Raw genomic sequence first — 13595 nt, 5'->3', positions numbered from 1 at the left:
CAGTGCGGTGCTTGACTGTATATTCTCCTGCATAAACACATACAAGCGTGTGGCCGTCATAATTTTTGTTACTTTTTAGTTGTTACTTTTTGTGTATAATGCGCAGTCATAAGACACAATGAGTAATAAAAAATTGCCCTAAAGTAATAAAATGTTCCCCGTTTGCGTTGGGTGTGCGTGTAAACCCATGAAAAATTGAACACTTTTTTACTGCAAATGTTATGTAAGGTAGAACACTATTATAAAATTTAAAATAGCCGTAAAAATGGGAAAAGCTCTGTTAAAAATATATATGTACGCTAAAAAGGAATGCACAAATATTCATAACACTGGTAAGCACAGATTTTCCAATAGAACTTGAGCTACAAAAAAGCAATTTAGAGCTTTCAAACCATTTCTGTGAATTTTGGTGCCCCTAGCGAAAATAACTTTTCAGAGACTTTAATGAGTTTTCCCATAAGCAAACGTAAAAGATACGAACCCAGTGAGCAATTACCCTGCGTCTTTTTGATGCCCTTCTGCATTTGCCAGGGTCACTAAAACTCAGTCCAATCGTTAAGCTGTAATGTTTTTAAGGCAACTTTTTTTGAACGTTGACTTTTGGTGAGCAATTCCAAAAAAAATTTCCCAGTTTTGATTTTTTTAAATTGTCATTTTTGATTTAGGTAAATGGCAAAAGATGCCATTTTGTGCTATTGGTTTAGTTTTTTGGTGCCCGACTTATTTTTGATAAGCTATTGAAGTACGCTTCCTTGGGAAGGAACTGGTGATTACAAATATCCTGAGCGCCAAAACGTTTTGTTTGATCGGTATGACATCTTCGGCAAAGTTGTAGATAACAATTTTATTTTTGCAAAAAAAAAACACTTTAAAATATATTTTTTTTTTTGGAAAAAAGTCCTTAAAAAAGAAATATTGGTTTAAAAGAGCTCGTTTTTCAAAAATCTTTTTTTCAATAAACAAAGGTAAAACTACAAAAGATTACCTAAACAATAAAATCTGTCCGATCATGGAGAAATCAAGAAATAAAAAACTAAAAATTTTCTGAAAAAATTTTTTTTTAGTTTCATTTTCGAGAAGCATATTTTTTCAACATAAAAAAGTTATGCTCCAAAAATTAAACCAATTGCACAAAATGGCATCTTTTGCCCATAGAAACATCCATGAAAAATTTTAGCTGAATCAAAAATGGTCGATTGAATTTGTTACCCTTTTTGTGAAATTGCTCTTATATTAAAAGAATTGGAAAATAAACGTGTCGTTACGTTTTTACTATTCAATAAAGTTACCGAATGGTATTTGTCTTCAGTCTGAAAAAATTACTGTTGGAAAATATATTCTCCATGCGAAACAACAGAGTCATCACTAGTGTCCAGAATAATTTGTCCCGTGAAAAAAAAATTTAGGTACTACAGAAGTAGGAAATCTCTGTTCAGTTTTCAAATTGTGTTAACATCCTTATATCAATTTATTCACTATCTTTTTATCTGTAGGCATTGAAAATCAGATTACAAAACTGATTTAGTAAACTTTTACAGTTATCAGTTCCCTATTAAGTGAGACTATTTCAATTCTCTCGAACGTATTTAACCCATTCTCGGCGGAGAGAAATCAGTTTTTAACTCAAAAAATTAACTTCAAACTCTTATTAGTCATCAGTTATATAAATAATTGACACAAACTGTCTTAGTGTATTGTATATTAAAGATCAATCTGTTCTCTAGCCATACTGAATAGTTTCATCGTGCACATTTTCAAGTATATTTGTTAAACTTTCAACTTAAGACCGTCTAAAGGCGGCACTGGGCACTAGAGGGTTAAGGTTGTTGATGTTGATTAATATTCAGGAGTTCTAGGCCCATTACCTCCAGCTGATGAAAATAGTTGACTCCTAAATAATCCATTCCATACCTTACCTCTTACCTTGTGTTTTTATTGATGGTATTTTCAAGAAAACTCAAAGAGAATACTACCTGTACATCTAACTATTACCACTATTGTAAATTTCATTCCACCACTTATCATATTTAAAGAATTTGATGCTAGATGGTATGACCAAAGCACAAACTGTTAAAGTAACTAGAATTCAAAGCAAAGTTCTGGAAGCTGAATGCCTGAAAACTAAACTTCAGTAAGTCATCCAACCGGACTTTTTTACTGCTGTATCAGAACTCAACAATAGTTAGGTATCGAAAGCTATGTATATTATTATCGTGGTATTGAAGCTTAGAAAGGTAAAAAGTTAGCCTAAAATTTCTGAGAACATTAATAGCATGTGAAGCCTCAAAAATACATAAGATTTTTTATGCCTCTAATGATACAAATTTCATTCTCTGGCCTCAAGAATCGATTTACTTCCATTGACAGCTTATTCAGGGACCATTTGCTATTTAAGCCATCGCTCATCATGTGAATGTCTGCGAGTTTAAGTCCGAATAATTTACTATTCAGACATTGCATGGCCTTTGGTAGCATACTTTAGTGAATTTTAATCTCATATAGAGTCGTTGTTAGTTGGACGTTTTCCGGCCCTTATAAACCTTTTCCGTGATTACCGGCTTAAATTGGGATCATTTTCTATTGAGAAACGTAGAAGCCTTATTCAAAGATTTCGAGCTTGGGAGTAAGCACCGTTTTGGCCATTTTAAGCTTAATTTGACATTTATTGCCCTTTATCGGTTACTCGGAGTATTTTCTGATGATAGTTATACTTTGATGATCTGTAAATTAAAATGTTTCATTTGTAAAAATATAAATGAAGTTACTTCAACATGACTCCAACAAATCGGAACATCATCAAGGGATGGTCCCTTGCGTGAGGTGACCCATACCGAACGGTACCCACTACTGTGCTGTAACTTGACCGGTAATCATACCGCAGATGCAACAGCGTAGAAAGCCGACTGTCATAGCACACACAGACACACCCGGTACATTCGGAGCAAGCGGAGTACCTACACCGTGGTACCACCGCCCGCCCATCCCGGACAAGGCAACGGCTAAAATCGCCCGGGCGGCAATAGTCAAAAGCGACAAACTGCGATGACTGGTACCGGTATTGACTGCAAACAGCACGTTTTCTAACGCTCTTCACGTACCAGGCGTACGAACGCTATCGCAACAAAGAAAAAAAGGTTTTTTGAACTTTTCGTGAAAGTTTTGCGATCCGTGCTCTGTTGCTAGCAAAACCTAGCAGGGAGGGAAAGCACTGCTGCTGATGTCGCCTGCCCGTTCCTGCACGAGTGGATTGGTGCTCAGTTATCGTAATCGTATCGCATCGCCAAACCAAGCGCCAAAAGGTACCACGGACGTGATCATACTCTACTATCTGTGTGTAGCTAGCTGTTGGCTACACGCCGGTAAAATACAGGTACATGTACTTACAGTGGATATCACACTCGTGTGACTCTGATTGTTTTTCAAATGAGCTGTAGCTGAAAAAGGCGAAGGGGCCCGCCCCCCTCCTCACCGACCCCAAAAAGCTTTGTGTCGTGTGTGGCACGAAATGGCGTTTCGCAATCTATAGGCTAGGAAATTTGCATTTGATAATTCATACCATTTGCCGGTGCATATTCTGATGTTGCCTTGTCATTGGGGTACGTAACGGTACTTGTGCTGCAGTGGTTTTTTTTCCTCTTTGTATATGCTTTGGAACTCCGGTAAGGTCGGGAAATCGATTGATGAAAATTATAATCTATTCAAAGCTAACTCTATTCTCCCTACTAGGTGGACAAAGCCTAATGTTTACAAGAAACTGTCAAGGCATTGAGCAAAACGACACTCACGTAACCCATTGAACCTCCAACGGAGCGGGTAGCATCCCACCCCTATTCCGTGCCTTAGCGACACATTCATTGCCTGCTCTCTAGAGCAGCTGTGATTGATCTAAAGTGACTTGAAGGTACACAACCATTATTCATTTCTCTTTTCCTGCCATTTCCCTTCGTCCTCAACTGTCCTAGATCGAATCGACTTCTAGCAAACGGCCCGCTGCAGTTGAAGAGGTTTGCTCAGCTGACAGTTTCGCCTTCGCCGAGTTACAACAAGTGGACTTAACATAGCGTGGAGTTGGCATAAAGTTTTCCGCGTCTGTTTCGTCTCCCAGTACGGGCCCTGATTTCGCAGTCGTCCTCGGCGATGGTGGCAAGTAAGAACACGGCCGGCGGTGGTGGTGGAGCGATTCGTGCTAGATTGCGCCTTTCCAAACAATCATTTTTCTCCACTTAAGAATATTGATTGGCAGTAGGTGGGACGAAACGATCGGACTAATCTTCGATCAACGCGTTGTACGGGGAGGAATCAGGTCCAACAAGCAGTCAACTGGTTGGACAGCAGCAGGGTAGAGCTGGGGCGGAGCGGTCAGCACTGGCAATGAGCGCAATCTAGGCGACTGGTTTACCCTGATGCCTCGCAGGTCATCATCGGAGCGCAACAGATTTTGGTGTTTGTTGTTTTCTTTCAATTCTGCTCTATCCTTTGCGAGGGGGGTCAAGCTGCGTAGTTGCGTCAGAGTTACATTGGGTTGCATTGTGTACGCTAAAGCTTTTAGGCATACAATTTTTGAACTGGAAAATATTATATCATACCAAACTTCTAACAGTCATTACGGACGCCCGAAGAAAAGTCACACTGATTTTAATAAGGACAGGTTTTTTTTTTAAATTGAAGAAAAAAAACATTCTAACACTCCAGATTTCAATAGAAGTTTATGTGTTAAAATTTTTGACGGATTCTGCATGGTTTTAATATGAACCAGATATTTTCTTCAGAGCAACTAATTTGTTTATTTTCTGGTACATTTCCGCATTCTGTCGTTTAGTGTGGGTACCGTACATGGAGTCATATAAGGTTCAACACCATCAAAAGAGGCAAATTTTGTGGGGAATAGCTCAATGAAGTGCACTTTTATATGTGAAGAGATAATATATTTCCAATATTATTACATCATGCAAATATGTGTGAAACCATTGCAAATGTCGAGAAATGAAATAATTACAAGTTACGAATTATCTATTTATTTTTGATTATCTCTCTTATGGTGATAAATACAATGAAATTATTCACCGCATCTTGCAGGCTTCATTTTCATTGCGTGTTACTGTTGCGTTAAATCACATAATGTGAACTCGATTTTACATGTTGCATTTGACGTACTAAAGTTACGTGAAAATGCACGTGCTCCACATCTCCATCGCCTCCACTGTCAAGGTTCAGTACGAAAATCTGTGAATGTCTGTTGAGTCGTCTTTACAACTGCAGCATGAATATGAATGTAGGAATATATGTAGCACGAACGCCTCGACCAAGAGAAGATAATTGATAATTATGCAGATTACCTACACTTCAAGCCACCTCCCTAACGTTAAACACCCTCCGCCCTCCTGCCCTCCCTCCCCACCAGCAAACTCCGTCTCCGTCAGCCGAGCGGAGAATGATCGAACATCACTCCACTTCACGCTCATATTTATTCTTTTGTGTAATTTTTCTTTTCATTCGTTCTGTTGAAAAACACAATAATCACGAGCATTGTTCAACTCGAACCTGAACTAGATGGAGGAATGGAAAACGGTACCCACCAAGTGTTCGTCATTCGAACATACGCCTCCATCCGCCGGGTGTTCAGTTCAGGCCTGCTGGGAAATTCGGAGAACTTCCTCAGTTGCAAAAACCAATCCGGTAAAGTTATGAGTTTAATAAATCTGTAAACGTCGTTTCGAGCCCTGGAACCATCACTATGTGCTGACTACCGCTGATCTCAACGCCGTGAAACTTTCGCTCCAAAACATAGCCAGCGCTCTCGTATTCACCGGCGGCATCGAAGGTGGAAGGAAACAAAAGGCCCCGCGATTAGAAATTGAGGTTATGTACACAAAAGCATAATGATCTTTACATTTCCCTCTATCGTCGACCCGTCGACTGGCAGCGGGCGTTTTCCCACCTTTCGCCCACCTCACAAACCGGGCCACAAACACGAACTCGAAACGTTTTGTATTTTATGATGCCGTTTTTCACCTCACCTTATTAGGCCCCGATATCTATTGTTGTGCCGTACACAGCAGCAGCATCAACTTGGCAGCAACAGCAGCAGCAAAAAAAAAAACATACATTCACAGGTTAATGGCTGTATTGATCAAGTTTTCCACTTTAATTTGTATTATCCACATTCCATGCATCGCACGCTGCGTGCAAATTAAAATGGGAACTTGTGCACAATATCACTCAGCCTCATTAACAAGCTCGGTACAATCGGCAGCCGAAGGGGGAGAAAAGGTTAGACCCCGGCTGCTCGGTCGCTCGGGAGGGAAAATAATGTGTTGATAATAGCTTGCCACCACCCATAAGTGGCATACTGGCTGGTTGGACGTAGATAGTGGAACTGATTCCAGGCGCACAGTGGGTGGGGGTAAGCAGAAGGTAGCAAACGAAACCTCATCAAACATTGAAATTTATTCAAATTAATTTGCAGTTCGATCGTCACTAGTTTTTTGCAATCAAATTAGTGTAAATGAGTTTGATCCGATTTTCCTCTTATGCGGAATGAATAATTTATCATTAGCAACAAATTATCAATTTATTTCCGACTTTTACCTCTCTCCGCATAACGGTTGCAAGTACGCCGTGCCCGCGGTTGGGTCAGAAATTCTGTCGCGCCAATTCGTGTTTAATTAAATAAGATTGTGGAAATATGTTTCAATCAGTCAATCGACGGGCCAAATTTGTTTGAAATGATTTCAAAAGCGTATCGCCGCGGTCTGCGTTTGCCGTTGCGATATGTCAACCGCAGCAAGAGACCTCAAACCACTTCCTTCCTGTCAATTTCACACACCGGAAAATAATTGAAACGAGCGGTGAAAAATCGAAATCCACTCATTTTTTTTCATTCTCGTTCGGTTTCTCCACAACCAATTGCCACCGCATGCAATTTACATAAATTTAATTATAATTCTTGTTTATTGACAATCCCGGTTTAATCATCATATCCAGGTCATTTTTTTGTGGTTTTCGATAACGCAACCAACTGGTGATAAATTCATGGTGGTTTTGTATTTTTTTTTTTTGCTAGCAACAAAATAATCCACCCTTAATGATTTTAGCGCTTGCAGCTGGAATATTATTCCCCATTCGGAAAATCATTCCCAGCGGAAAGCAACCCATCATCCGCATCTGCTGCCGGGAGCCGCTAGCCGTCAATTATCTCAAACTCATTCCAATTAATTGAAGAAACAACATTGAATAACCCAATCAAGAAACATATTCGCTAAAAATAAACCATCCTTTGGATGCCCTCAAAACTGCTTCCAGCCGTCGGAGCAGAAAAAAACGTCATGCAGCCAATTTAGACAACTTGTTGCTCTCGTTGTCCGTCGTCGCTCCGGCTTGGGCTATCCTATACACCAGCAGCGAGCGTCCGTTGTTCGTTACGCCCTCCCGCGGGCAATAAAATCTTATTTGACAGCTATTTGCAGAATCATTAGGCAAACAATCGTCAACAAAGAAAGTGAAGGAATAAAAAATAAAGAAAACAAAGTGCCGTCGAGTGAAAGAGGTTACGTGGGATGAGAAGTTAGGAGGGGGGGAGGTCATGAGGAGCAGCGCACAAATACAAACACATTACCCCATCAATCGGCTGACTGGCACGGGTCAAATAAATTTAAAACAATAAAACGGCTGGTATGGTATCGGTTTGTTTCCCTTCTGCTGGCCACTTGTGCGTCTCGCTGCCTCGTAGAGTCTGGACTGTGGCAGTTTGTCGTAAGTAAGCTGATGGATGGTCCGTAACTCTTTCACTTAGGGGGTAAATAACGCACGTAACGATCATCTACGCCGGTTGATGACACTAAGCCGGTAAACAAATGATCAGATGAAAAGTATGAGAGTGTCAATCGAGAAGTGAAAATGGTCAAAGGGGACGCCGTTGGAATGGTGTTTACGTGCTTGATGGTACGAAGATTGCAAACCTAACTGTGAGGGCATCTTCAGCGTTGGTCTATTTTTGAAACAACTTTATACTAGAGTTACACCAGCGAAACCTGAATAGAACCAGCTAATATAGACCAACTTTTCGTTCTCCGCACCGGTGTTGTATATCTTGTTGTTTCAAACCACTGACATCTGTCACACTGTCAACAATTCAATACCCCATGCTATCAGTTTATGAGACTAGTTATAATAAAAAGCACTCAATATATAACAAACGGAACTTCGATAATTTTTACGCACATCAAACGATTACTTACTTCGGGGAGCTCCGTAGCCGCAAGGTTACAGAGTCCGCTTTGGTAAGCAGGTGGTCGTGGGTTCGAATCTTAGTAGAATCAGGCCATTTGGTTGTCAAAAGGACTTAAGCTTGGGTTTATTCTCAGGCTCTCCACTACATACCCTTCCTTCAAGCTAAATTCTATAGTACCCTTGCTGACTTTCATCCTAACGAAAAAGCCCCTTCTATAATAAAACTGTTCTGAGTAACGTATAATAGTTCTCTTCAGGGAATTGTAATTATGACGCGGTCTTGGTTGGAGGAACGAGGTTTCGATAAGACTCCTTCCTCTTGACAAAAATATAAGTCCTTCTTGTAATAAACCTGACCAGAGGTGAAGCATTGAGCGCCTCTTCAGGGAATTGTGATTGTGACGCGGTGTTTGGTAGGAGGAACGAGGTTCGATAAGACTCCTTCCTCTTGACAAAATAAGTCCTTCTTATAATAAAACTGATTTCAGAAATATTTACCCTCTACAGGGAATTGTAATTGGCGATATTGGCACGAGGAACGAGGTTTCGATAAGACTCCTTCCTCTTGCCATAACAAGTCCCTCTTAGAATAAACCTGGCCAGAGAGGAACGTTAGGTGTAGCCTCAGATCAGGGAATTGTAATTTGGCGATATTGGTAGGATAGAAAAGAGGCTCGGTATAGTAGAGCAGTAAGCTTGAAATGAAAGGGTAAACTCTCACACACAAGCACGGATATAAATGAAAAAGCGTATCATTCACTTCAATAGTGATACTGCAAATAATATGAAGTGCGGAGTACAGAAAACACCTGGGCAATATCACAATAGATCAAAACGTCTCTGGTCGCAGTGATGAGTCCACACAGAGGAAATACTACAAGGTATACAGCCCTAGGGGTTGTATGGAATAGTGACGTAGGACTAAATATTTAATATATGCTAAACTAAATATTATTATATGCTGCGCTTAACTGTTCATAGGTAACACTACCGTTTATTTTTGATAGTCGTTATTTTAAAACTAACGATGCATGAATACATGAAAATTTTACACTAGTAGTAGTTGCGAAAATTCTCATAACTCTTATCTTCAAGCATCTATAGTTCTGAAAAGAACCGATTCCATAATATTCAGTTAAAAATTCGTGCTACAGAACACTAATAATCGCACCATGAATATTTTGAGTTGACTCGTATGCAGCTCTCGTTTCTCAATGGCGCGTACCTTTAACAGCTGCACTGCTCTCGCTTATGTGTAACAAACTAAACTGAAGCTGAATTTTCTACACGCAGTCTTTTGTATCGAGTTCAGAGCAGATTTTTGCAATTAAGGCGAGGCTACGTAGCTTCGAGAAAGAGGAACAAACCAAAACACCTTCGATACTACTGAGTGATTTTCATAAGCATCAAAAGAAAGGTTTTGCTTTCCCGATGCGCAAATCACTCTGGTCCTTAGATTAACTAATTTTCGTTTCTAACATTTGACTGATAACGGTGTTCGAGTGAACATAAACAAACAATTAAACCGGAAAATCACTCAATTTAGCAGTGCAAATTCTTGAAATGAGGGTTATATCTTGTTGTGATAAACTATTCATAGGTAACACTACCGTTTATATTTGGTGCGTCCTGGTCGTTATTGTAAAAATGATTATTTAGAAATAGATAAAAATTTCACACTAGTAGTAGTTGTGAAAATTCTCATAACTCTTATCTTCTTCATCTTATAGTTCTGAAAAGAACCGATTTCATAATCTTCAGCTCGAAATGTAGCTACAGAATGCTGATGATCACACCACCACCGGTAGCATCGATTATTTTGTTGGCCGCGTATAAAATTTGCTCTCCGCTGTGCCCTCCAGCAGCTGTGCCAGCAAAATATCCTGCAGCGTACAATGGTTATTATTGCTGCCGTGTGCAGAATACAGGTAACATGCTCCGCGGTGCCTGGAAGTTGACTCGTATGCAGCTCTCATTTCTCAATATCGCAAAGCTTTAACAGCTGCACCGTACTCGCTATTGTGGAACAAACTAAACTGAAGCTGAATTTTCCACACACAATCTTTTGTATCGAGTTCAGCGTCGATTTTTACCATTAAGGCGTGGCCACGTAGCTTATAGAAAGAAAGAGAAACAAACCAATACATCTTCAATACTACTGAGTGATTTTCATAAGCATCAAAAGAAAGGTTTTGCTTTCCCGCTGCGAAAATCACTCTGGTTCTTAGATTAACTAATTTTCGTTACTTATGTTTGACTGATAACGGTGTTCGAGTGGGCACAAACATACAATTAAACCGGAAAATCACTCAATTTAGCAGTGAAAATTCTTGAAATGAGGGTTATGTCTTGTTGTGATAAACTATTCATAGGCAACACTACTGTTTATCTTTGGTGCGCCCTGGTCGTTATTGTAAAAATGATTATTGAGAAATAGCTGGACATTTCACACTAGGAGTAGTTGTGAAAATTCTCGTAACTCTTATCTTCAAGCATTTATAGTTCTAAAAAGAACCGATTCGATAATCTTCAGCTCGAAATGTATGCTACAGAATGCTGATAACCACACCACCACCGGTAGCAACGATAAAATATAAAATTTGCTCTCCGCTGTGCCCTCCAGCAGCTGTGCCAGCAAAATATCCTGCAGCGTACAATGGTTATTATTGCTGCCGTGTGCAGAATACAGGTAACATGCTCCGCGGTGCCTGGAAGTTGACTCGTATGCAGCTCTCGTTTCTCAATGTCGCAAAGCTTTAACGGCTGCACCGCACTCGCTATTGTGGAACAAACTAAACTGAAGCTGAATTTTCCACATGCAGTCTTTTGTATCGAGTTCAGCGTAGATTTTTACCATTAAGGCGTGGCCACGCAGCTTGGACAAAGACAAACAAACCAAAACACTTTATATGTAGGCAGTGGAATTTATTTCGTCCATGTTATTGTTATCTGTGCTTGGGAAGCAAGCCAAGAACAAGGGAAATGTATGGGAAAGCTTGACCTTGGAACTTTTCACCTTTTTCCACCATTAAGCAGTAAAGCAACAATGTTGAACATAACATCAAAAAATTGTTACCCATTTTATCTATCCACCGACACATAAATGACTAAGATGCATTAAGTCGTTCGCTTGCTATAACCGTTTGAAATCTGACGCAACATTTGCCAGTATCATTTTCATTTTCACAAAGTGTAATCTAGTATAGAAAACAAAGACGTAGTCCTACGTCAAAAAAAAACGATTACTTTGGCAAGACACTTTATATCCCCAAGACTTTTTGGATTTGACCCGAGCGTCAGTGACATTTCTCCGGATGGATTGGTATGATCGAAAAATTTCTGCTACAAGAAGGGTTTCGGAGGATAGCGAAAAATATTTGATAGCGTGGACGTTCATCTTCCGTTTCCGTCTCATCAATCTTTCAGAATCTTGCAGTTCTTCAAACTTGGGTTCGGTTTTGAGGATATTGAAACAAGCCTCCATTTTGAACGTTTTCAGTTCAGTGTCTTCAAGGAACATTTTTCTGCCCTCTTAAGGTCTCCTGTAGTCCCACTACAATTAAGGCGGTTAACAAAAAGCCAACATATTTGTCATCCTGGTGGCTGATGGTTGCAAACCAAGTAGTTGAACCTACGGTTATGGTCTTCCAGTATTCCCCCTTTTGCTGGTCGGTTTCCTTGAAGCCAAAAACGACAAACCTGTTCATTTTCTCCTTCAGAAAAGCCACAAAAATGAATTGTGAATTGTCCTAAAAAATCTTTGTTTTGTTTATTCCCCAGCACCAGCCATGGTCGAAACACCGAACTGTGCTGCCCGGTTGTCACTTTTGCATCGAAACACGGCACGGCGTGTATTGCAACTGCCACTGAGTTTTAGTGTTGAATCGACAACACGCAGAGCGATAGCCGAACCACCGGTGGCAGTGGCTGTTTTTCATTCTCGCCACGGGTGTTTCAAACTTCGGCACACACCGGAATCGAGGGATTTGGCTTCGTAAAAACACCGGCCGCAGCCGAGAGTTTCAACTTCGAGAAAGCATCTCGACAACACGCTCGCCTGCTTGTCCTAGCGCGGGTTGATTTGATTAGTGATGGAAAATATCGAGCAAAATCCGTTTGCGAGTTTTGATGTTTTAAATCTGACCTATCTCGCTTTGGCAAGGAAGTGCGAGGTCGCAAAAGCACTTGTTTACTTGTTAATTCAATGGTCATTTAGGATGAATCCTATATGGTATTTTTCAAGTGCAAGAAATAATTCGTATGCTTTGTGCCGTCAGCGCCGTCAGCGATAAATAAACAACTATTGTTAGCGCCGAAATTAAACGATATTATCGATAAGAAACGATCATTCAAATTAACGATAAATATTGATAACTTTTCTATCTGTAGATTTGGCCGTGGAATTTTAACATATTAGACTTGTTACTGAAAACGCTGACTGGACTATTTGGCATTGATCCTAGAACAGAATACTTTTTGTTTTGTTTGACGTCTGATGATAGAGAAATGCGGTTGAATTAGTTTACTATAGCGTTTGTCGGCATTTGCGGGAAGCCCCAAAGAGAGTAATGTTTAATATTGATAATTTGTGGAACATAAAAATATGCAAGAGTAGAAAATGAAAAACAGCCACTGCCACCGGTGGTTCGACTATCGCTCTGCGTGTTATCGATTCAACACTAAAACTCAGTTGCAGTTGCAATACACGCCGTGCCGTGTTTCAGATATGCCACTCAGTGTAGAACGTGGTTTGGACATGGCTGCCCAGCACTCGCAAAGTGCTTATATGGAAATAGCTAAAAATGAGGTATTCAATTAACTATGACATTTTACCCACCTATTGGTAGCGTACAAAGGGTTTTAGAACGATCTATTTCTTGTTCCAAAAAGTGACAAAAATAGACCAAAATGTATACCAGTTTCAATTTTTTCAATTTAGATCTGGTATAAAACAAAATTTACATCACCGTGAATTTGAGTTTTTTCCAAAAAAATAGAACAAAACAACGACTTGAACTACCGCTGAAGATGCCCTGAGCGTTGTGTTCTTTTTTTTGTTTCTTAACAAAATTGAAAAGACTGCTTCTATGGTGTTTTAGACTAATTTGAATGAATTTGTTTTGATTTCCTTTTTTTATCTTTAGCGTACTTTATAGCTTATCGCAATAACTGTATGACCCACACGAATCTTCCAATACTAAATATAAACATAAATTTTGCATGAAGCAACGCAATAAAGCTCGTGAAATAAATATACTGTGCATGTAAATGTACCGCAAAATATATATAACGTATAAAAAAAAACTTCTGGACCTAAAAATTATAAACACATTATGAAAGCGATTCTACATATTAAAACATAACCG

This window comes from Wyeomyia smithii, chromosome 2 (genome assembly GCF_029784165.1).
Source record: "Wyeomyia smithii strain HCP4-BCI-WySm-NY-G18 chromosome 2, ASM2978416v1, whole genome shotgun sequence".
Classification (NCBI taxonomy): domain Eukaryota; kingdom Metazoa; phylum Arthropoda; class Insecta; order Diptera; family Culicidae; genus Wyeomyia; species Wyeomyia smithii.
Note: the sequence above shows the minus strand (reverse complement) of the source record.